This window comes from Stenella coeruleoalba, assembly GCF_951394435.1.
Source record: "Stenella coeruleoalba genome assembly, chromosome: 7".
NCBI lineage: Eukaryota > Metazoa > Chordata > Mammalia > Artiodactyla > Delphinidae > Stenella > Stenella coeruleoalba.
In genome coordinates this window covers 107,242,557-107,268,596 of record NC_137153.1, presented here as the reverse complement: position 1 = coordinate 107,268,596, position 26,040 = coordinate 107,242,557, and the positions used below count along the sequence as shown (strand labels likewise).

General features: G+C 38.1%; 1 long non-coding RNA gene across 8 annotated transcripts in view; it reads right to left on the bottom strand.

Moving 5' to 3' along the window:
* LOC307189277 overlaps nucleotides 1-26,040 on the bottom strand; it is a 925,047-nt gene that overhangs the window by 431,633 nt on the left and 467,374 nt on the right. For 2 of the 8 annotated variants that reach the window (XR_013829133.1, XR_013829135.1), the window contains one exon: nucleotides 10,802-10,887. The exons of the other annotated variants lie outside the window; for them this stretch is intronic. This is a non-coding gene — a long non-coding RNA (uncharacterized lncRNA). The remainder of the gene's footprint in view (nucleotides 1-10,801; nucleotides 10,888-26,040) is intronic. 8 annotated transcript variants of the gene reach the window in all.

Genomic DNA, 26,040 nt, shown 5'->3' with positions numbered 1-26,040 from the left:
AGCTCAATAAATGTTTGTTGAATGAATGAATGAATAATAAATCCTAAAGTTACAGAGTGTGCTAGAGGCAGAAGTAATCTTAGGAATTATCTAAGATAATTTACGTACATTTTTTTACAGATGAAGAATCTGAATCTTTGAGAAATAAACCGACTCATCTGAAATAGGAAATAGTTCTCCTAGTATATAGTTCAGATTATCATTTTTCTTGCCGTGACTACAGAGTCAGGTACACTGCTTGGCTTGAAGCAAGTGCTCAGTGAGTCTCTTTTGAATGAATGGGTCCAGGGTTCTTTCACTACACCATACTAACAGCCTTAACTTGTAATTAGGTGGATCTATGGGAAGTAGTTGGGTGCAACAGATTACTTCCAAAGTTTATTTCAACTATAAATTTCTATTGGATGGGCATTCTAAATAACTTGATAGTTATTATATAATCATACTTTCTTCTCTCCCCCATACTTCTCCTTACTCCCTTTCTAATAGTTGTGCACAACTTCCACCTCCTCTCCTGAAAAGGAATATAAAAATATCTCTCTTTGGACCGTAGAATAAATACCTTCTAAATAAAGTACGAAAATTATGCATTCCTAGGTACCTGGACCAGATTATTGGCCATGGGTGGCATGATTTGGGAGAATTTGAGGTGATTTTAGTTAGCTCATATTTATATACTATTTTAATTCCTAAAATCCCATCTTTAACAAATTATCACATTCTCTTCTTCTTAAGCTTCTCTTTTTAATGCAAAGAAAAAGAAGTTCATTCACTCTTTCATTCAACACATTTTAAAATATCTAATAGTCTTTATGTGATAACATTGACCATAACAGACACAGCATTGTCTTCATGAAGTTTACAGCCCAGAGAAAGGCAGATATTAATAAAATAATTACAGAAAACATTACTAATTTAAAACTGTGGTAAGTGACTTAGTGAAAATTACGGGTTGCCATGAGAATATAGAACTACTCTAGGAGTGAAATGGGTCATGAAAAAGCCACAATGAAGCTAAGACATGAAAGATAAAGAACATTAACTAGGAAGGTTTTTTTCTTAACATCTTTATTGGACTATAGTTGCTTTGCAATGGTGTGCTAAGTTTCTGCTTTATAACAAAGTGAATCAGTTATACATATACATATATCCCCATATCACCTCCCTCTTGCATCTCCCTCCCACCCTCCCTATCCCACCCCTCTAGATGGTCACAAAGCACCGAGCTGACCTCCCTGTGCTATGCAGCTGCTTCCCACTAGCTACCTATTTTACATTTGGTAGTGTATATATGTCCATGCCACTCTCTCACTTCGTCCCAGCTTACCATTCCCCTCCCTGTGTCCTCAAGTCCATTCTCTATGTATGCGTCTTTATTCCTGTCCTGCCCCTTGGTTCTTCAGAATCTTTTTCTTATTTTTGTTAGATTCCATATATATGTGTTAGCATACAGTATTCATTTTTCTCATTCTGACTTATTTCACTCTGTATGACAGACTCTAGGTCCATCCACCTCACTACAATAACTCAATTTCATTTCTTTTTATGGCTGAGTAATTTTCCATTGTATATATGTGCCATGTCCTCTTTATCCATTCATTTGTTGATGGACACTTAGGTTGCTTCCATGCCCTGGCTATTGTAAATACTGCTGCAATGAACACTGTGGTACAAGATTCTTTTTGAATTATGGATTTCTAAGGGTATATGCCCAGTAGTGGGATTGCTGGGTCGTATGGTAGTTCTATTTTTACTTTTTCAAGGAACCTCCATACTGTTCCCTGTGGTGGCTGTATCAATTTACATTGCCATCAACAGTGCAAGAGGGTTCCTTTTTATCTACACCCTCTCCAGCATTTACTATTTGTAGACTTTTTGATGATGGCCATTCTGATTAGTGTGAGGTGATACCTCACTGTAGTTTTCATTTGCATTTCTCTAATGATTAGTGATGCTGAGCATCCTTTCATGTGTTTGTTGGCAATCTGTATATCTTCTATGGAGAAATGTCTGTTTAGGACTTCTGCCCATTTTTGGATTGGGTTGTTTGTTTTTCTGATATTGAGCTGAATGAGCTGCTTCTACATTTCGGAGATTGATCATTGTCAGTTGCTTTGTTTGCAAATATTTTCTCCCTTTCAGAGGGTCGTCTTTTCATCTTGTTTATGGTTTCATTTGCTGTGTAAAAGCTTTTAAGTTTCATTAGGTCCCATTTGTTTATTTTTGTTTTTATTTCCATTTCTCTAGGAGGTGGGTCAAAAAGGATCTTGCTGTGATTTATGTCATAGAGTGTTCTGCCTATGTTTTCCTCTAAGAGTATTATAGTGTCTGGCGTTATATTTAGGTCTTTATTCCATTTTGAGTTTATTTTTGTGTATGGTTTTCAGGAGTGTTCTAATTTCATACTTTTACTTGTATCTGTCCAATTTTCCCAGCACCACTTATTGAAGAGGCTGTCTTTTTTCCATTGTATATTCTTGCCTCATTTATCAAAGATAACGTGACCATACGTGCGTGTTTTTTCCTCTGGGCTTTCTATCCTGTTCCATTGATCTATATATCGCTTTTGCGCCAGTACCATACTGTCTTGATTACTGTAGCTTTGTAGTACAATCTGAAGTCACGGAGCCTGATTCCTCCAGCTCTGTTTTTCTTTCTCAAGATTGCTTTGGCTATTTGGAGTCTTTTGTGTTTCCATACAAATTGTGAAATTTTTTGTTCTAGTTCTGTGAAAAATGCCATTGATAGTTTGATAGGGATGGCATTGAATGTGTAGATTGCTTTGGGTAATATAGTCATTTTCACAATGTTGATGCTTCTAATCCAAGAACATGGTAATCTCTCCATCTGTTTGTATCATCTTTAATTTCTTTCATCAGTGTCCTATAGTTCTCTGCATACAGTTCTATGGTCTCTTTAGGTAGGTTTATTCCTGGGTATTTTATTCTTTTTGTTGCAATGGTAAATGGGAGTGTTTCCTTAATTTCTCTTTCAGATTTTTCATCATTCATGTATAGGAATGCAAGAGATTTCTGTGCACTAATTTTGTATCCTGCTACTTTACCAAATTCATTGATTAGCTCTAGTAGTTTTCTGGTAGAATTTTTAGGATTCTCTATGTATAGTATCAGTCATCTGCAAACAGTGACGGTTTTACTTCTTTTCTGATTTGAATTCCTTTCATTTCTTTTTCTTCTCTGATTGCTGTGGCTAAAACTTCCAAAACTATGTTGAATAATAGCGGTGAGAGTGGGCAAGCTTGTCTTGTTCCTGATCTTAGTGGAAATGGTTTCAGTTTTTCACCATTGACAACGATGTTGGCTGTGGGTTTGTCCTATGGCCTTTATTATGTTGAGGTAAGTTCTCTCTACACCTACTTTCTGGAGGGTTTTTATCATAAATGGGTGTTGAATTTTGTCAAAAGCTTTTTCTGCATCTATTGATATGATCATATGGTTTCTCTCCTTCAATTTGTTAATATGGTTTAACACATTGATTGATTTGCGTGTATTGAAGAATCCTTACATTTCAGGGATAAACCCCCGCTTGATCATGGTGCATGATCCTTTTAATGTGCTGTTGGATTCTGTTTGCTACTATTTTGTTGAAGATTTTTGCATCTATGTTCATCAGTGATATTGGCCTGTAGCTCTTTTTTGTGACATCTTTGTCTGGTTTTGGTATCAGGGTGATGGTGGCCCTGTAGAATGAGTTTGGGAGTGTTCCTCCCTCTGCTATATTTTGCACGAGTTTGAAAAGGATAGGTGCTAGTTCTTCTTGAAATGTTTCTTAGAATTTGCCTGTGAAGCCATCTGGTCCAGGGCTTTTGTTTGTTTCAAAATTTTTATCAGGTTCAATTTCAGTGCTTGTGATTGGTCTATTTATATTTTCTATTGCTTCCTGGTTCAGTCTCGGAAGGTTGTGCTTTTCTAAGGTTCGTCTGTTTCTTCCAAGATGTCCATTTTATTGGTTTATAGTTGCTTGTAGTAATCTCTCATGATCCTTTGTATTTCTGCAGTGTCAGTTGTTATTTCTACTTTTTCATTTCTAATTCTGTTGATTTGAGTCTTCTCCCTTTTTTTCTTGATGAGTCTGGCTAATGGTTTATCAATTTTGTTTATCTTCTCAAAGAACCAGCTTTTAGTTTTATTGATCTTTGCTATTGTTTCTTTCATTTCTTATTCATTTATTTGTGATCTGATCTTTATGATTTCTCTCCTTCTGCTAACTTTGGGGTTTTTCTGTTCTTCTTTCTCTAGTTGCTTTAGGTGTAAGATTAGGTTGTTTATTTGAGATGTTTCTTGTTTCCTGAAGTAGGATTGTATTGCTATAAACTTCCCTCTAAGAACTGCTTTTGCTGCATCCCATAGATTTTGGGTTGTCGTGTTTTCATTGTTATTTGTTTCTAGGTATTTTTTGATTTCTTATTTGATTTCTTCAGTGATCTCTTGGTTTTTAAGTAGTGTATTGTGTAGCCTCCATGTGTTTGTATTTTTTTACAGATTTTTTCCTGTAATTGATTTGTAGTCTCATAGCGTTGTGGTCAGAAAAGATACTTGATATGATTTCAATTTTCTTAAATTTACCAAGGCTAGATTTGTGACCCAAGATATGATCTATCCTGGAGCAAGTTCCATGAGCACTTGAGAAGAAAGTGTATTCTGTTGTTTTTGGATGGAATGTCCTATAAATATCAATTAAGTCCATCTTGTTTAATGTGTCATTTAAAGCTTGTTTTTCCTTATTTATTTTCATTTTGGATGATCTGTTGATTGGTCAAAGTGGGGTGTTAAAGTCTCCTAGTATGATTGTGTTACTGTCAATTTCCCCTTCTATGGCTGTTATCACTGGCCTTATGTATTGAGGTGCTCCTATGTTGTAAATATTTACAATTATTATATGTTCTTCTTGGCTTGATCCCTTGATCATTATGTTGTGTCCTTCTTTGTCCCTTGTAATATTTTTTTATTTTAAAGTCTATTTCGTCTGATATGAGAATTGTTACTCCAGCTTTCTTTTGATTTCCTTTTGCATGGAGTATCTTTTTCGATCCCCTAACTTTCAGTGTGTATGTGTCCCTAGGTCTGAAGTGCATCTGTTGTAGACAGCATATATACAGCTCTTGTTTTTGTATCCATTTAGCCAGTCTATGTCTTTTGGTTTGAGCATTTTATCCATTTTCATTTAATGTAATTATTGATATGTATGTTCCTATTACCATTTTCCTAATTGTTTTGGGTTTGTTATTGTAGGTCTTTTCCTTCTCTTGTGTTTCCTTCCTAGAGAAGTTCCTTTAGCATTTGTTGTAAAGCTGGTTTGGTGGTACTGTATTCTCTTAGCTTTTGCTTGTTGTAAAGGTTTTAATTTCTCTGTTGAATCTGAATGAGATCCTTGCTGGGTAGAGTAATACTGGTTGTAAGTTTTTCTCTTTCATCACTTTAAATATGTCCTGCCACTCCCTTCTGGCTTGCAGACTTTCTGCTGAAAGATCACCTGTTAACCTCATGAGGATTCCCTTGTGTGTTATTTGTTGTTTAGGAATCCGCTCTTCTCGTGCACCCAGAAACAATGGTCTCTTTACTGTTAGGCAGTTCCAGATTTTTTCCTGGACTCCCTCCCGGCTAGCTGTGGTGCACTAGCCCCCTTCATGCTGTGTTCACGCAGCCAACCCCCATCCTCTCCCTGGGGTCTGACGTCCAAAGCCCGAGCCTCAGCTCCCAGTCCCCGCCCATCCCGGCGGGTGAGCAGACAAGCCTCTCGGGCTGGTGAGTGCTGGTCGGCACCAATCCTCTGTGCGAGAATCTCTCCGCTTTGCCCTCTGCACTCCTGTTGCTGTGCTCTCCTCCGTGGCTCTGAAGCTTCCCCCCTGCCCATCCCCCATCTCCTCCCGCGAAGGGGCTTCCTAGTGTCTGGAAACTTTTCCTCCTTCACAGCTCCCTCCCACTGGTGCAGGTCCTGTCTCTATCCTTTTGTCTCCAGTTTTCCTTTTTTCTTTTGCCCTACACAGTTACGTGAGTAGTTTCTTGCCTTTTGGGATGTCTGAGGTGCTCTGCCAGTGTTCAGTAGGTGTTCTGTAGGAGTTGTTCCACATGTAGATGTACTTTTGATGCATTTGTGGGGAGGATGGTGATCTCCACGTCTTACTCCTCAGCCATCTTGAAAGTCCTCCCAACTAGGAAGTTTTTAGGGGTGGGAAATTCTTCCAGGTGGAGGTGGACACCTATGCAAATATTCTGAGGGTAAGTGATGGGGAGGTGACAGCTTGGCTCAAATGAAAACCAATTACCAATTTTTTGGAAAAGAACAGAACAGATTGAAGACAAGGTTGCATATGTAACACGGTCTAGATTTTCAGTCTGTAAGAGTAATGGGGAGGTTTTGAGATGGGAAAGAGTTGGTCTTCCAAATTAAATTATGTACATGAATATTTAAGTGATTTAGGTTTTCAGATAGAAAGACTTGTAAACAAGATGAGTTGTTAGTGGCTAAAATGAGAAACTGTTTTTGAACATTGATTTTATCTGCTTCAAAATTTCCCCAGATACCATTCCAAGTCTGTGTATTCACTGGTATTTTTTAGCATTGCCACAACATATGCACTCATCTTATGACTTTTTTTCCCTCCTTTTATAGAATCTCAGTTTAAACAGATTTCCCTGTCATTGTTTTCCAGAAAGGCCTCCTAGTGTTTGAGCTTAAAAAAATGAGTTCAATCTTAGTTCAGCTTGAGGTTTCTGCACTAGTTCAAGTCAGGTCTTGATTTGCCTGAACCAGTTTCTTTTCCTTGGGCAATATTAGTCTTGCCTCGATCTGTTCTTTAGATGAAATAGAGTTGATAGTTTCAATTTCACAAGAACTCATATTAGAAGCTATTTCTCTTTTAAATAATAACAGAATTCCAGGCAAAGATGGTCAGGTGGCAAAGTTTCATACAGCTGTGAATGATAGGCTAGTACTGGAATTGATTCAAATGTTTAATTATTCGTTGGGAGAAGGTTGTCTGGAGGCTTCACACAAGAAGAGACTTTATTGATTTTTATTATTCAGGGAAGGTAATAATTTTGATATAAAAAAAACAAGCTCCAATTCCTCTGTTAAGCAATAATGACAAAATGTTTGTCCAAATAATGCTAGCAACTGAGAAATCGAAGGGTCCAAAGAGACCCTCTTCTTTATTTCATGTCATCAATCTTGTGGTCTCCAAACCTGCAGGGAGTGTCCCAGTAACACAGGTTGCACTGAAGTTGTTTTTTTTTTTTTTTTTTTTTTTGCGGTACGCAGGCCTCTCACTGTTGTGGCCTCTCCCGTTGCGGAGCACAGGCTCCAGACGCGCAGGCTCAGTGGCCATGGCTCACGGGCCTAGCCACTCTGCGGCATGTGGGATCTTCCCAGACCGGGGCACGAACCCGTGTCCCCTGCATTGGCAGGCAGACTCTCAACCACTGTGCCATCAGGGAAGCCCTGAAGTTATTTTTGAAGTTGAGAAAAGATACACCAATTTCTTTTTTTTTTTGTATTTATGTCAGTATCAGACTAATATCTTTGACAGAGTACACTGTAGTAACAAGCCCAGTAACTTCAGACATGAGCCTATATTTTTAAGGACTCTTGTGGTCCTATAGCAAAGGTAGGTCATAACCATATGAGGTCCAAGGTACGAAAAGATTAATATATATTATATATTGTGAGTGAACAAAAGCAAATGGAATTTACAGAGGGATTAAGAATAGATAAAAGATGGAACAATAATGTAACGAATAATCCAAAGTACTCAGAGGCAGCCTCATGTAAAGAAAAGAACATTTGCTGAGTGCATTGAGGACACCTAAGTTTTAGGTCTACTCCTGCTTCTAAATAGCAATGTGTTTTTGGGAAAACTACTTTGTCTTTTCAGGTTTCAGTTTCGGCAACTGTAAAATGGAGTCAATAAAAAAAAAAATGTCTGAAGCCCTGTCCCAGATCTATGATTTTACAAAGATCATTGAGAAAATGATGGGAGGGTTTGGGAGCTATGACTGTAATTGGCTAGAGGGAAATTGGAAGAAGTAATGAAGAAGGAAACATCAGTATATTTCCCAGTAATAAGAGGAGAAGGAAGTGAAATGAGGGAATCAGAAGGCTAACTAGGAGGATGGATGGAGTTTGCAGTTATACAAGAATTAAGGTTGATTTACACATTTACACATTGATGCAGTATGGCTAGAAGTCTAAAGAAAAGGCATCAGCAGAATAGGTGTCTTTCTGCTTTCCTCTCATGAGTTTTCAATCAGATTTGTACACCATATATTCTTCCCCCCACGCCATATTTATGGAACATTCAATACAGGACAATGTGCCAAGTCCTTATCCCATGTAATCTTGAAACATAAGCATTAATATCCTCACTTTATACATGGATATGTGAAATGCTAAGGAATTAAACTTGTGATAGAGCTGAAATGTCAATGCATATGCCATGAACAAATCCATAACTCTTTCCAGAACCAGGCAAGGACTACTTTATCCCCCCTTGCTGGTCTGTACCCAGGGGAAAGGCTATGGACCATCTAGATCACTGGCTACTTTAGGCATGCAATCAGGAAGTCTTCAGTGAAAGATATATAAATCTGCATCGGATAATAGCTGAGATCATAAGAAACATTTAAGCAACTTTATCTTATACTGTACCCATTGATTTCTTAAATAAATTTTCCTATGCTAACTTTCCTGTGAAGGTTATAGGAAACTGATAGTGGAAAACCCCCAAAGGAGACCTTCTTAATAATAAAGGGGGGGGCATGAGTTAATGATCTTCATTGCAGATATGGTAGTGGGACTGGAAGAGAGGTGAGATATAGGGCATACAGGTTAAAGATGATTGAACGGAATTTAGTGGTTGATTGGATAAGAACAAATGAGGGAGAGGGAAAGTCAACAGGATTTTTTTGACTTGGAAAGTGGGAAAGATAGTACTTATAAACAGGAGGAATTCAGTGGTGTAGGGAGAGATCCTTTCCTTTACTACCCATTCTGCCTTATAAGCTGTTCATGCTTACGTGCTAGTTTCAGCTCGTGATGATACATATGTCACCGCTTTTCACTTTTCTGAATAAATCGAGTCCAGCCCTGCTCCAGACCACATTCCCGGCTTGGCCTGATTCACAAGCTCATTGAACCCAGAGAGTTACCCTAAAGCCTCACTTTCCTTTACTTGTTTAAAAATGCAAGCAAAGGAGGTTATCCACTGACAATTGAGTTGGGTCTGTACCTGTCAGAGTGAAATAGAGGTTGGCAATTATCCCAGAAATGTCTTTGTAGACCATCAGCCTAAAAAAAGTAGACCCTTAAATTTTACTTAAGTAATTTGAGTAAAATAAGATTTTTACTCACATGATTTAAGCCTTTGCAGCACACTTAAGAATGCATTTCCCCCTGTTCTTTAGTTTTCTGTATATTATATGAGATAATCTCTTCTGTGAGGGCTTTCATAGACTACTTCCTGAGACTATCAGTCTTTAATCACTTGAGACTAGGCAAGTGTGAACAAGTTTAGTCATTTCTCCAAGGTTTCAGAGGATGTTCCCGGACTCCAAGTATTAGAATACGACCTTGCCTCCCAAGAAAGTGACTAGAATTCCCTGTAGTTAATATTGATACATTACATAAGAAAAGCACCTGGCTCTGTTCATTCCTTATTATTCTGAAGAGTGACAATGCCCAAGGATTGAAAAAAAGACTCCCATTATCATTGGACATTGACATGACATCAAGGACTTATAGTAGGTAACAGTTTAAAGGAAGAGGAAAGGGAATAAGGAAAATGATAATAATATGGGTTCATGTGATTTGGAAGAATGAAAACAGTTTAAATTATTAAACTGTCAAGTTGTCAGGATAGAGACAAACTCAAGTCTGGAGCTGAATCCCTTTGTGGCCCTTGCCCAGAGAGTGGAGAGCACGGAAGGAAGGGGGGAAAGAGGTGGTTTTAAAATTCAAATGCTTCCTGTCCTGAGTATGCCTTTCTATCATAATTCCCCAAAAGTCTGATAGCTAGTCTGTCTCTTTGAATTATAGATGTATTTACTTATTCTGAGAGCAGTCCTCAGGGAGAAGAACTATACAAGATTGGAAGCATGTTCTGGAAGAGAAGAGGAAAGGAAGACATCATGGCAGTGAAGAACGTTAGAAAAAAAAAAAAAAAAAAAGGTTGTTTTTTAGGTTGGCTTCTTCTCCAGAATGAGGAAAGAAGTATTCCTTTAAATGCCATGGGTTTATGACATACAGCCCCAAAGTTATACTCCCACACCAGTACATGTTATAAAATGCATTTTGAAAACCTTGGAAACTAAAACCTAGCCACAGTAGGAGGCTTATTTAAGACCACAAAGCAGTCTATACAATAGGAAATATAGATGTATATATACTAATTCATATATATATATATATACACACATATATATATATATATATATATATATATATATACACATATAATATGTGTAGATAGATGGATACCTAGATATCTTTATACTGATATATTGTATAACAGCACTTTCAGGGAACAGGACAGAGCTCTAACCACCAAACTGCTACCATGACAGCCTCCCCTACCACAAAGTATTTGTGATTCTGAAGACGTTTTCTGTGTGTTGGGAGTTGGAATACATGTATATCTGGAGAATCATCTTGAGAATTTGTGAAAAACTTTCTCCCTTCCAATCAAATAAGAGAAAAAGAGAGGATGGGGAGAAAAAGTAATTTGATTTTTAGAGTGACACCAAGATCATGGCAGTGTGGTCTTTGTACCTTGTTTAAAACTTACTGTGAATGATCCTTTCTCTAAACCTTGTCATGTTTTTCCTCTTGGAATGATCTCTCCTCTCTTATTTGCCTGACCAATTGCTCCACCTAAAATGAATGAATGAATGAGTAAAGCAGTTAATGTTGTGAAATTATTTGCCATATTTGAGTATCATGTCTTAAGTGACTAAGAAACACAACATATAAACTAAATATCAGGCATTATAGAATTTTTTTTTTACCTTGACAAAGCTGTTTCAAAAAGGAAGGCACATCTCTTGTGTGTGTGTGTATGTGTGTGTGTGTTTTTCCTGGAACATTTCCCCACGTTAACACAGCAAACATATGGGCACATCTCATTGTATATGAACACCCATTCAACACACGAATGTTAAGTCTTGAAACTGACATAAGTGTTAGTGAGTTTATGTCTATGGGTCTGAGTTTCTACATTTCTCTTCACAGTTTTCATAGCAATAGATTTGCACCAGGATAATCAGATCATCTCCCTTTTTATTCTTTGATTGTTTGCTGTATGCTGCTTTTCATCCTTGTGTTATCTCTTGATGGTGGAAATGTAATTACCTGTCTTGTATTATTGTCAAATTGTAGTCACAAAAGTTTTATCAAACTGCAGCCTCAACCACTGAAGTTTTAACATGAGAATAATTTTTTTTCAACTAGAGGTGGTTGGCTCTCTTTTTGATTTATTTATATAATATTTTCTAGCTTTACTGAGATATAACTGACCTATAACGTATAGGTTTAATTAAGGTGTACAGCCTGATGAGCTGATATATGTATATATTGGGAAATGATGACCACAATAAGGTTGGTTAATATATCCATCACCTCAAATAGTTACAGTTTTTGGTTTGTGAGTGGTGAGAACTTTCAACATCTAGTCTCTTAGTAACTTTCAAATATACAATATAGTATTGTTACTATGGCTACTAGATTGTATATAACATCCCCAGACGTATTCATCTTATACCTGTGAGTTTATACCTTTGGACCTTGGACAACTTTCACCCATTTACCACCTCCCCCTTACACACATGCACTGGGAAACCACCAACCTGATCTCTATTTTTGTGAGTTTGGTTTTTTTAGATTCCACAATTAAGTGAGATCAGACAGTATTTGTCTTTCTCTGTCTGACTTATTTCACTTGGCATAATGACCTCAAGATGCGCTCATGTTGTTATACAGGGAAGGATCCCCTTCTTTTTAGGGCTGAATAATAACCCATTGTATGTATCTTATATACATACAATGGATATAGATAGATATATGTTGTTTTCCCAATTTTGTTTAGTTGACTGTGTGTTCTTGTAGTTCACTGAACTCCTTTAATAGAATTATTCTGAATTCTTTGTCAGACAGTTCATAGATCTCCATTTCTTTAGCATCACTGGTGTCATCTTTGCCTGATTCTTCATGATCTTTGATTCCTTGCAATGGTAATCTGTACATTTGAGTAAGCAGTCACTTCTTCAAGATTATACAGGTTTGCTTCAGCAGGGAAAGACCTCCAAAAGTCAGCTCAACTTGAGGTACTGCACAGGTCAGCTGTTGGCCTCCATGGGCAGGCAGTATCCCTATTTGGTCAAGGCCACTGCTCAGGCTCTGAGGTCAGGGGTAGGCTGGACTCCGCAGCTAGGCTGGTTTCTGAGGCTGCCCAGGGTCACTGTTCAGGCTCCCTGTTTGTGCAGGGCCAGTGGCTGTACTTAACACTTGGGCAGGGCTGCTGACTGCTGTGGGATGGGCTCCGTGGGTGTCCACGTTCTCTGGCCAGGCAGGACTGAATGCTGTACTAAGCAATCGGACAGGGCTGTGAATTAGCTTCTTTGCCCAGGCAGGGCCATAGAACAGGTTCCATGGCTTGTATATCTTGTTGGCTAAGGACCCAAGATGGCAAAGCTGCCAACTGAGCTCCCTGGTTAGACAGAACTTCCAGGTCAGCCCTGCAGGTGGGCAGAGCTGCTGACAAGGATCTCTGCTTGGTTGCTGCTATAAGCAGGAATGCCGTCTGCCAAGATCTGAGCACTGGTTGCTGTAAGACCTGGCCCTCTGCTCTGCCTCTATCTGATCCCCAGTGGTCATGTCCTACAGATTCCCCTAGTGATCCCTGTGAGGTGAGACGGTGGGTCTCCTGAGAAGTGTCCCACAATGCTGGGGGAGCTGGATGTCCACCTTAGTCTCTCTTTTTTCCCACTGGAGAAACCATAAGCCCAGAGGGGCCCTCTCAATGTGGTGCTCTTCCAGCTGGGGAAGGGACAATGCTGTCAGTGTAGCTGTTCCTCTTACCCTTCTAATGTGGTCCTTCTAAGTCTCTGTGGTCCAGGAGGTGCTCCAGATTTACCCTCCAATTCTGAGATTTTCACAGTGGTGTCTTGTCTATGGATAATTGCTAGTTGCCCTTCTTGTGAAGGGGATCAAATTCAGGAAAAACCTATGTTGCCATCTTGATGACATCACTCCAGATCTCTTTTTAAAAATAATATTCTCTCTCCCTCCTTTCCTTCCTTTCCTTGTCTCTATCACTTTGATTCATTTTTTCTGTTTTTTACTCTATCTCTTATTCCTTCTGTGACCTTTTCTGTTTCTCCTCATCTATTCTCAATACATTTTTCTTTTATTGTCTTTTGTATAAGACGTAAGAATTATAGCTAGTTTTTTTTCACTAGTTTGTCTCTTTCTAATACATACAGACACTTTGAAAGACAATATTTTGCATCTGAAAACCAAGCCCAACACCTTCCAATGATTAGTTTCCAATAAGTGTTGATTAAATGGCATTCCTGAGGTCAGAAGATCAAATTAGGCAACTAGTTCTGATAGTGTGTGAAATTTTTGAGCTGTGGTCCAGCTCATATTACTCTGAGCTGGTCATGCAAAATTACCTTCAATCCATTTGAAACATAATTTTTTAAGTTTTGGCATTTGCACATGGTTTTCCCTGTCTCTGGAATACCCCACTTTCAGTTTTCACCGCACCTCCAGCTTTGCCTATCTAATTCCCATCCTTTCCTAAGGTTTCAAAATAGATGTTATCTTTTCCAGACAGTCTTCTCCACTTTGTCTAAATCCTCATTACAGTAAAAAAAAAAAAAAAAAAAAAACAAAAACCTGCTTGGTGCTCATATAATATTCTGAACCTTTATCATCACAGTCTGTGAACAAAACACTGTGCTATTATGTTCTTTTCACTTGTCCTTATTTCCTATAAGGGAGTAAACTTCCTGTAAATGTGGGTGTCAAAGAGGTGGTGGTGATTGTATTTGTTTGCTCACAAAATAAGTCAAAAATGTATCACACATTTGGCCTATAGGGAGCTTAACTATATCTGCAAGACACATGAATAATTGTTAAATTACCAATGGATGTGAATAGGCTGCTTACCTCTCTATCTGAAAATATACATCAGACCAGATGCAAAATGATCTCTCTGATTGTTCTACTCCCATTCATCTGCCTTCAGATGAGATTTCTTGTATTAATAAAGTATTATTTAGTTAGGCCATAGAGATTATACATAAGCCTGGATATACTTATGGAAGTGAGTCCTGCATGCGAGTATCATCTGTCAGGTACATATTTTTGAAAAAGAATTAAGAACTGTTAGATTACACAATGTGGTGGAAGTGTTTGATAGACATTGAAATCTCTATACATGGACAGGAATGTGGTTAGTGCTATATGTTGTGAGGCCAAGTGACTAAGATTTTCTAAAATGTGGCTGGGAAGCACAGATTTTCTAAAATGTGGCTGGGGTTTTAGGGCTGATACACAGAATATTCCTAAATAAAGGCTTCATACAATTTATAAAACTGCCTATTATTACTGAAATTTTAATGCTTACCCTACAGAGGACTGCCAACCATATATATATACATATATATATGTGTATATATATATATACACACACACACATATATAATATATGGGAACTGACACTTATAAGCATACAGGTATTATTTTTTGATATTTTAGATAAAGATTGACCACATCATTTTTGCTATTCAATCTCACTTAATTCAGAGACTATGACTGATTTAATTAAAATCACCCAAGACATTTTTTAAAAAAGCACTACTGATAAGAAAAGCTTAATTCAGGTAATAATGTGGCCTCCAAATGCAGAGAAATAGAAAAAGGATGAGAGAGAGAGAATAATTCATTAACATATGAATGGATAAAATAATCCATCCACATTTGTATGTCCAGTGGAATGAGGAAAGGGATGGATATTGGTGAAGAAATGAACTGTGAGGTAAATTCCGATGTTCATTTATCCTTTGCCTTGATGCTAATGATCGGTTCTATGTCAGAATCCGCCTTACATTACATAATTAGTGAGTCAAGGTATGGGTATTCTTTACCTCCCAGGACTGCCTTTCAAATCTACAACTTTTAAATCCTTGTTGCTTCTTTATTAGTTTAAATACTACTTCTACTGTTGAATATTTTCCTTATTCTGCAAAAGAAAAAAATAGTTGTTCTCTTCTCTGTGGTTCCATAGTACTTTCCACTATTACTGTAGCATTTTCATGTTTCATTCTTTTCTAAAAAATTATTCAATCTATCCTGCTGGACTCTGAAGGTAAGGTTTAAATGCACAATTGAAAAAGGATGAGCAATTTATATTCTAAATCTGTTTATTGATAATTGAATGATTCAACTTTGTTCTACCCCTATCAGATTCTTGATAGATTAAGGTCCTGGGCAGATAATGTTCATTTGGAATGGGAGAGAGAAAAGAAAAATGATGGAGGTAAAAGAGAAAGAACTTAATACTTACTGAGATAATAATATAAACCATCACACTCTGGGGGTGTCTTGTATATCTCTTCTGTTTATATTTTCTGACAGCCTTATAAAATTATTTTATTATTCTTGTTTTACAGACGAGACGAACAAATAAAGGCAAGTTTCAGGGGCTTGGGGGATGTGATAAGGATAAGCTGATGGAGAATGGGAAAGTGAGAAATAACATGAGAGGGAGTGAGGGGAAAATAAAAAAGGAGGATATTGAAAACAAAATTTTCATGCAAATAGGCACCAGCACATGTATTGCTGCAAAATAAAATATAGATAGCTATAGGAGAGGATTCCAATGATTAAGGTATCGGAAGCATATTTCAAAAGCCCCATTCCTTGACTACGTGGATAACATGGCAGGCAAAAATCAATTTTGTATAAGCTAGAGCATGGATTGCAAATTGGCTGTCCACTAGTTGAATCCAGACCACTGTGGCCTACATCTTGCTCTAAAAGTTTAGATGTTTCAAATAAAACTTCAGTTGTTGGGTTTTCTTGAAGATGTAGCAATACCAGCCCACATTTCCATATGGTAACAATCACCTCGATAAGAGTATATTTGCCCCTTTAGATAAGGCATGAACTCTTCTGTTTGTCAATATCTTTACTAAACTTGAATAATTATTTATGTTGCTTGTGTGACTCCTAGGAGATTCTGAGTTTCCATTGGCTTCAAAATATACCTTTCAGGAATTAGGAGTATATTTGAATGCCTGTAAGAGATATTGAGTGGGGGAGGTAAAGATAATTAAAATGTATGGTTCTCTCACGGAATCAGAGTCCAGCAGGCTAGATTGAATAATTTTTTAAAAAACAATGACATATGAAAATACTACAGTGAGTTAGTAGGAAGTGCTATGGAACCACAGATGAGAGAAATTGATTTTCCTTTTGCAGAAGAAGGAAAATATTCAACAGTAGAAACAGCATTTGAATTAGTAAAGAAGGAACAGGGATTTTAAAGTTGTAGAAAGACATTCTAGGGAGGAAATAGCAAACACAAGGCATATATGCAAATATATGGCACATATAAGAAAATATATAGCATAGGTAGCATGTACAGGCATGAAAAAATACACTATGTTGAGGGGGAAAATTGTAATAGAATGTGGCTATAGTATTAAGTTAAAATTGAGGGGAAGAAGTAATGATAAATAAGTCAATAAATGGAGATGAAACAAAGACTTCAAAGGTCCTTAAAGGTCATACTAACTCATTTAGACATTATTCTCTAAGCGGTAGTAGCCAATGGAAGGATTTGGGGGGATTGTATTGATTTAAAAACTGTATTGGAAGGATCTGATTTTTGGAAGTGAGACATGAGTGACATAAGAGGCAATCATAATTTCTACCAAGGTTGGCAATGATTAAAACAGAGAATACAGATTTAACAGTCATTTCTCAATTAATCTAACACAAATTAATTCAATGTACTATTAATCAACCCAATATAACATATATCAATCATACCATATGTGTCAGAAATCATGGTGGATACTGGTATTAGAATTCTGAATAAGCCCCATGCCACATCCATGTTGCTGAGACTCTAGTACAAAACCCAATAGAAGCAATGGGAACAGTTGAGACTGAGAAATAAGGAAGGTAAACAAACAAGCTTTCTTTAAAATTTAAATACTATTGAGGTCCTTTTAAGCACTCTAAAATCATACCTCTCTAACTCCATTGTTCTCCCAATTGAGGCCTAAGAAAATTAATGAAATATTGCATGTTTGGTTTAATAGTCTCAAGACTTGATGGGAAATACAATCTCAGATGTGGCCTGTGATTAGTCCGAGAACTTCTGTTCAATTCAATTTTTCTGCTACAATTTTTCTTGCTTCCAATTTTTACCTCCAAATAGAACAAATAGAAAGGCGTGTGAATATACATGTATATATGATCTTATGTATGATTTTCATGGCAATTTTGCCTTTATGTTGTATTTTGTTATCTAGTCTTATAATAATGTAATGGTTTTCCAAAACTGATGCCTTAGCTTGGAGAGCAGTGCTTTGCTGTGTTTTTAGAACTTTTTTTTTTTTTTTTCTCTTTATAGGCAAGAAATGTATAGGGGGATAAAGAAAGAAAAGAAAATAGAGTTTTAGCTTTTCATCAGTGATTACTCTTTGACCATATTTTCTTGGTAACTAGACATATGTCTCAAATCCCTGCCTTTGCAGTGTCTTCCTTACTACTTCTTTTTTCTTGGAAGAAAAGCTTTAAGGAAATGAAGACTGGATATGTTGGATGAAAGTTTCTGCTCTTTCAGCAAATTCTAATGCTATTTTGCTCCGAGCTTTGTGGATGGAAAATAACAGAAATAGTAGTGATTCATTATCACCTGGGTGTCAGGTAGGATTGGGTTTCAGGAGCCTATATACTTTCAGCTACATGATCCTAGCAAGCCACTTCTCATCTGTAGAGGGCAGTTGCCTCAGATGAGTCGAAGGAGGAGGTTGGATGATCTGTAAGGCAGCTCTGGGTTCATGTATAAGAATAATTTGAGAATTATATGGCATGCGGTTACACTCCTTTGCCAAAAAGGATCAAAAATCCCCAAGCCATTGTGTAAACAGGAAGATCCTCCTCTCCAAAAGACCCTGTTAAGAAATCATTAGCTGGTTATCTAGGTTAAAATGATTACTTATCCCTAGTTTATATTAATAAATTCTTCTTTTAAAGTGTACGTATCTTGGGACTTCCCTGGTGGTCCAATGGGTAAGACTCTGTGCTCCCAATGTAGGGGCCCAGTGTTCCCTGGCCGGGGAACTAGATCCCACAAGCATGCCTCAACTGAGTCCGCGTGCTGCAACTAAGAAGTACGTGTGTGGCAACGCAGATCCCGCATGACGCAACTAAGACCCAGTGCAGCCAAAATAAATAATAAATAAATAAATAAATTAATTAATTTAAAAGAAAGAATTGACTGAAATCCCAATTTTTCTTAAAAAAATGTACATATCTCGGGAATAACTGTCAGGGAGCTTTTAGTAATTCTCTCTTTAATTACATTTTCTTCTGATTACTGCTATAAAGCATAAGGATCCCTGGCTCCATAACTCTCTATGCCTCAGTTTTCTAGTTTGTAAAATGGAATTGTAATAGTATTCGTTGTGAAGACTCAATGGGTTAATTTATGAAAAATGTCCAGACCAGTGCCTGGCACATGTAACTGTTTGCTAGTAGAGTCATCATCCCAAAGCATAAAATGCCAACAGAAAGGGCCAATGCCATATGATCAGTTTGAGGTGCACAGTGGAGAGTGGTGGTCAGTAATGGGTTGTAGGCTGGGAGATAAATTCACTGATGGTCAAACTAGGATTTTGAAAGGTGATTCTTAGGGAGGGTAGAGATTGGATAAAGTAAGTAAAAGGAATTCAAATGATGCTGAATGAAATTAGCAACAGCCAGTCTTCCATTGTCTTCCATCAGTCCAGATAGCCACTACCAGGGAGCACGGCCAGAACCTAAAGATCAACAACAGCTGGATGAGCTAAGAGTCCCTCAAAGTTTAGCTTGAGGAATGTCTTTCTGCTCTAACTTAAAATGTTTTGCCTACTCAGAGTCTATGTCTCCTCCTAGATCATTTTTTCAATTACTCTTTTCTGTCATGTAAACTCCTGACTACTTCAGAAAACGTGAATCTTTTCTTCTTTTTAAAATTTCAAGGCGTACCCAGTAGAATAAAATTCAGTAAAAAGTCAACAGCTATGGCCATTGTCTTTTGTGCAAACGTCTCCTGCAATGAAGAATAAATATAACCTGAGAATTGGATTTGGGTAAAGTTACATATTTATCAATATGATACATAAATCTTAAGGAATTGGCCCATGTCCTCTAACTGGTAAATTCCAGAGCTTGGGTTTAAATATAGATATCTGGCACAAAAATCCATCCTGCCTCTTAAAATATGTAGGTACTGTTTGTAAAAAAGTTGCCTGAAGATTAGAATAAACCTGGGTGTTGTTAGTTAGAAACATAAATTCTTGACTTGGACCTGGTGAGTCAGAATTTTTGTAGAGACACCTGGTTACCTACTTAGTGAACAGGCATTTCCATGTGGTTCTTATTATCAAAGAGGTTTGGAAATAGTGGGTGAAGTGGTCGGGAAGGAAAGGATGAACATTGCCATTCATTGAAAGGGACCTCGACGTGCCAGATATATCTGCCTCCGTGTCCAAATAAGCACATTGTGAAAAAAATATGTTTAAGTAACGATAAAAAGTATAATAAACCACTCCTGGGAGGGCAAAACACAAAGTGAGTCATAGAAATGACAGAGCCCATATATATATAAGACAGTCTTGGGAGGCTAAAGTCTCAGCAGACACTGGGGGTTTCCTGGATCTCTGTGAGGTGGTCAACCAGTTCCAGGAGACATAGCTCCTCTCTAGGGAGGTACAAGGCTTTGAACATCAGGGGTACAACTGCAATAATGCTTCCAAAGAAGGGTGTATACAAATGTATCCCAAGATAGTTTTCCAAGCTGATGATGGGGGTTGAAGGGAAGAGAGAAAGTCATTTTCAGGCCAATAATCACCATTGCACAGCCGCTGTGAGCTCTGTGAATCACTGAGCACATATCAAGGAATAACTGTCATGTGTCACTAACTGATTCTCACTGCGGATGGACTCCAGGGTACTCAGGATCTATTTTGGGGAGGCCACAAGCAGCAAAAGGCTGCTGGTGCCACTGTAAGGAAATCTCAGCCACTCTTGATAATACAGGAAAATAAAACCTTAAGTCCCAGCACATTTTCCCCTGCTTATGATTCACATTGCCTGTATTTCTTCTCCTCCATTCCCCATTCCCACTCTCTCCTCTCTCTGCTCTCTTCTTAGGCAACACCATCATTTTTCCTCTCACCTAAGTCTCTGGGCAATGCATGCAACTTGGAGTGTTCCATATACCCAGAAAGAAAAAAATAAAACAAGAGTTAGTACACATATTGTATTTTTTTTTTTTTTTTGTCAGTCCAGTGGCATAAAATCCTCCCAGATGCAATCATTTCCCATTTTTTCCCATTTCCCAGCTGGATGTTGATATCCAGGGCTACCTTGGAAAACTTCTACTGAAGTTGGAAAATCCTCCCATAGCTATAGTTCTAGCGGTAGGCAGAATAATAGCACTTCTTTCCTTTCCCTTCAAAGACTTCATGTCCTAATCCCTGGAGTCTGTGAATATGTTAACTTCCATGGCATATGGACTTCACAGACGTGATTATATTAAGGATTTTGGGATTGAGAGATGTTCCTGGATCATCTGAGTGAGCTCAGGGTAATTATAAGCATCCTTATAGGAGGGAGGAGAGTCAGAGTATAAGAAGGAGATATGACAACAGAAACAGAGGTTAGAGTGAGAGTGGACTCACTCATACAGGTCCATGAGCCAAGGAATGTGGACAGCCTCTAGAAACTAGCAAAGGCAAGGGAATAGACTATTCTCCAGTGCCCTCAAAAATAATGCAGTCCTGTGGACTTATTTTAGACTTTCAGCCTACAGAAGATTTGTAAGAGAACACACGTATGTTGCTTTAAGACACTAAATTTTGGTAATTTATTAGAGAGAGCAGCAACAGAAAACCAATACAGCCCCAATGACAAAGAATACTCATATTGGATCAATGTGAGTAAGAAATAAACTTGTATTGTTTATTTATTCACTGGAATGTTGGTGTATGCTTTTAAGAGTGGGTCATGTCATTGTAAATATTGTAAACTGTAGACATTACACTTCATGATATCCTGAGAAGTTAAATGTTCACCAAATTGGATATTACTCAGTCTGGCTCCATTCTTATCTTCCCTGATTCTCCATTTTCTTCCCACTTTCTCATAGTTTCAAGTTCAACTAACTCTTATGTCCTCTTCCAATGCCTTTTACGACTATGTCAAGTTAGAATAAGTTTTGCTAAAGTATTTAAAACAGGCATGCACTTTCTTCTATGCAAAATAAATAAAGTGGATAAATATGGTAAAACAAATGGAGCATCTCAACACGGAATTACCAAAGAGACAATTTTAAAATGCAATTATCTGTGGTGCATCTGTACAAACACCCTCATTACCATTTTTCCAAGTTTCAACTTTTCCTTCTGGTGGACCACTTTTTCTTTTTTAACATCTTTATTGGAGTATAATTGCTTTACAAAGGTGTGTTAGTTTCTGCTTTATAACAAAGTGAATCAGCTATACATATACATATGTCCCCATATCCCCTCCCTCTTGCGTCTCCTTCCCACCCTCCCTATCTCACCCCTCTAGGTGGTCATAAAGCACCGAGCTGATCTCCCTGTGCTATGCGGCTGCTTCCCACTAGCTGTCTATTTTACATTTGGTAGTGTATATATATCCATGCCACTCTCACTTCATCCCAGCTTACCCTTCCCCCTCCCCATGTCCTCAAGTCCATTCTCTACATCTGCATCTTTATTCCTGTCCTGCCCCTAGGTTCTTCAGAACCTTTTTTTTTTTTTTTTAGATTCCATATATATGTGTTAGCATACGGTATTTGTTTTTCTCTTTCTGACTTACTTCACTCTGTATGACAGACTCTAGGTCCATCTACTTCACTACAAACAACTCAATTTTGTTTCTTTTTATGGCTGAGTAATATTCCATTGTATATACGTGCCACATCTTCTTTATCCATTCATCTGATGATGGACACTTAGGTTGCTTCCATGTCCTGGCTATTGTAAATAGTGCTGCAATGAACATTGTGGTACATGACTGTTTTTGAATTATGGTTTTCTCAGGGTATATGCCCATTAGCTGGATTGTTGGGTTGTATGGTAGTTCTAGTTTTAGTTTTTTAAGGAAACTCCATACTGTTCTCCATAGTGGCTATATCAATTTACACTCCCACCAACAGTGTAAGAGGGTTCCCTTTTCTCCACAGGCTCTCCAGCATTTATTGTTTGTAGATTTTTTGATGATGTGGTGGCCCACTTTTATCAGGCTTTTGAATAGGTTTTGCTGGAGGCTGGGGTGGAGTTTAGGCAAGCCAATTGAAATTCTTTATATGCCAATATCATCTCTCTAAGCTGTTTGGTTCTGTATGAATATGGAGATAGAGGGGCTCATTGCAGAAGGCAGAATGCATTTTCAAAGGGTTTTACAATTGTTCCTATCCACCTCTTTACATTCTATTTTTATCTTACCTTCTGTATCTGTGCCAGTCAATGTAGGTTGGAAGCAATATACACCAGGGCTCTACGTAACAGCAGAGTTGCATGATATGAAAAGCCAAGGTGCCTGAGTCCCCAAGGAACTGCTTAAAGATGAAATACCTGAGGCAGAACCCACATTTGAATATTTGTTAGAGTGAGAACTAAGCTTTCATTGTGTCAAGTCACCAAGTTTTGGAGTTGTATATTTTAGTAGTTGTCCTGCTCTTCCCCACACAGGTGGGGAAAAACTGTATAGAGAATTGTTTGTATGGTCTAACTTTGTCATTGTAATATACAGGATGATCAAAGTGAAGTGACTTTCCCAAGGTCACATATATGACACTTGCTAAGCCAAGAATTTCCAAGTCTCTTGACTTCACTCAGATGCTTCACCCACATACCCAATATTTGATTCCCTCATATAACAATTTTCCATCATTCCCAGCCCTGAAGCAGCCAGAGAAATGTCTTCAAGCCTAGCTCACATAGCAATCTCTGTTGCATTGATTTTCTAGGAGATTTATGGCATTGACCTGATCTCAATGAAGAAACTAAATCCAATTCACTAAGGAATTACAAGCCTGTCTGATCAATAATCTATTTATCTCCTTCACTTTGCCATCTTTAGACACTCCAAACTTGTCATAGGAAATTGAAGGCATTTAAAAAATATAATTATGCAGCCTCAGGAAAGGTCTCCAACATCTCTGAAGATTTTCAATTGCCTTTGAGGAAATACTACCCTAGTTTGGGTAATAAAGATCACATTCTGGTCACCATCCAAGTATCTAGCCTGGGCTTATTAATAGAAATATAGTGTCAGGATAATAGGGTACATATAATTGCAGCCTTTTCCACACTGGTGCTATTGTATTTGGGATATTGGGTTCAGTTCTGGGAGCCTGGTTTTAGAATCACCTGACTGAACTGATGCATATCCAAAGGAAAGCAACCCAAGTGATAACGGGAGTAAACTATTTTGAAATATGAGGAATATTTGAAGATGTTGGATATTCTGTTGATGTAGAAACAAACTGAGGAAACTTGAAAGACAACCTTAAACAATCAAAGGCTGGTACATAAGAAAAGGAGCTTATTCCATATATAACCAGATAGCAGACATAGAACATACTCAGACAATTTAGCTAGGATATTTTTGTTTGGTATAAGAACAACCTTTCTTATAATTGTAATTCTCATAAAATAAAATTCCCTTTCATGGTAGTAGCCATCTGTATGCCATAGGAGAAATGTAAACCAAATAATCATCTCTCTGGAGTGGACTATGGATTTAAAATGGGAAGCAGTAGGATTAGGGCGAGCACACCAGATGCTGCTCCCCTCTGGCACATTGATGCAGCATCTAATCCTGCCTGTTGCTACATCCTCATTTACATTAGCCCACTTATCCTTGCTCTTTTCTTCCTGATTCTTGGATTTCTGGCTACATACTATTGCTGTGAGATGGACTTCTGATTTCTTAAGAGCAGTGATGCTTGAGATCCCTCTCTTGGGCTCTTTGATCTATGATAGCTGGATCTGTTTTTTCCCATAGTTGTAAGCATGGGTCTACATGACATGTGTGTCCTGAATTCTTGAGTAAAAATGTATATGTCCTCCCTCCAAATTATGTAAACTTAGTGTAGTGGTTGATACAAAAATATGAAAATAAACATGAGGTGTTATATTTATTCTACAAAGGTTTTACCTTCATACTTAGTTCCTTCTTATTGCACACCATTTCTGTTGTCTGTCGTTGTCACTTTCTTGACTAATAAGAGTATCATCTTGGGCCTCCCTGGTGGCGCAGTGGTTAAGAATCCGCCTGCCAATGCAGGGGACATGGGTTCGATCCCGGGTCCGGGAAGATCCCACATGCCATGGAGTAACTGAGCCCGTGCGCCACAACTACTGAGCCTGTGCTCTAGAGCCCACGAGCCACAACTACTGAGCCCATGTGCTGCAACTACTGGCCTAGAGCCAGTGTTCCGCAACAAGAGAAGCTACCGCAATGAGAAGCCCTTGTACCACAATGAAGAGTAGCCCCAGCTCACTGCAACTAGAGAAAGCCCACATGCAGCAGTGAAGACCCAACAGAGCCAAAAAAAAAAAAAAAAAGTATCACCTTTACTGCTAGATTAGCCATCCTAAAAACTAACTTGGATCAGTTAAGTCAGCTACTCAAAACTATTTAAATCCATATCCTATCTGATCCCAGTTTTTCCTACCACTCCTCCTCTTGATATACCCATTTCTTATACTTATCATTCTGTACTTACCAGGTCCTAAAGCAGTGGTTTTCATATTTGATGAAACATTAGAAGCACATGGAGAGCTTATAAACCACAGATTTCTGGGGCACATCCTAGAATTTCTGATTCAGCAGGTCTGGGGTAGGGACCAAGAATTTGCACTTCTAATGACTTTCCTGTGGATGCCAAGGTTACTGTTTTAGAGAGGATCAACTGGTCTAGACTGTAAATGTCTGGTATATAGGGCCTATGATATCTATTAATAAGATTTCAATGTTAGTTCATAGCACCATTGGCATTTTGAGCTATGTAATTCTCCAACTGGAGGGGGGATTGTCTTATGTATTATAGACAGTTTAACAAGATCCCTAGTCTTTGCCTACTAGATTCCAGGAGCACCTCTCTCCAACTGTGATAACCAAAATATCATCATACATTGGCAGATGCCACCCTTCCCCCAGTTGAGGACCACTGGATTAGAGGATACAGAAATACGTGATTCTTTTTGTTGTCAGTTTTCACCCTAAGAAAGTTATACTCACAAAGATAACATCAAGTAAGAATAATATTTTGTTAAAGCAAGTGTTTATACCATATTCATTCCAACATGGGGCTCCTGCAGATCCAGTTGAAGCCCACAGGGTTCCACCTCACTGCTAGTCTATTACTAGACCTTGAAACTTTACCATGATATGACTAGCTTCATGGTACAGGAATCTAAGATGGCCAGTCCACTTATGTGGTGTTGCTATAACCGGGCACAACCTGCTTGCCTGGGCCCCCAGATGGAATTCTCTGTCCTTTTAAATAACACCAATTGCACAATTTGGGAGGGCAGTAGAAGACACAAGCATAAAAAGCAGCATAACAGTTTAATACACAGCAATTCTGTCTAGCTGTAAACACGGTCCTATGTGTTTCTTGCGATCTGACAGATTTCTACTTCCTCTCCTTGGAAAAGAATGAAAAACAGGTAGACAAAGAGATGGTGAATGCTTCCTTCTCTGATT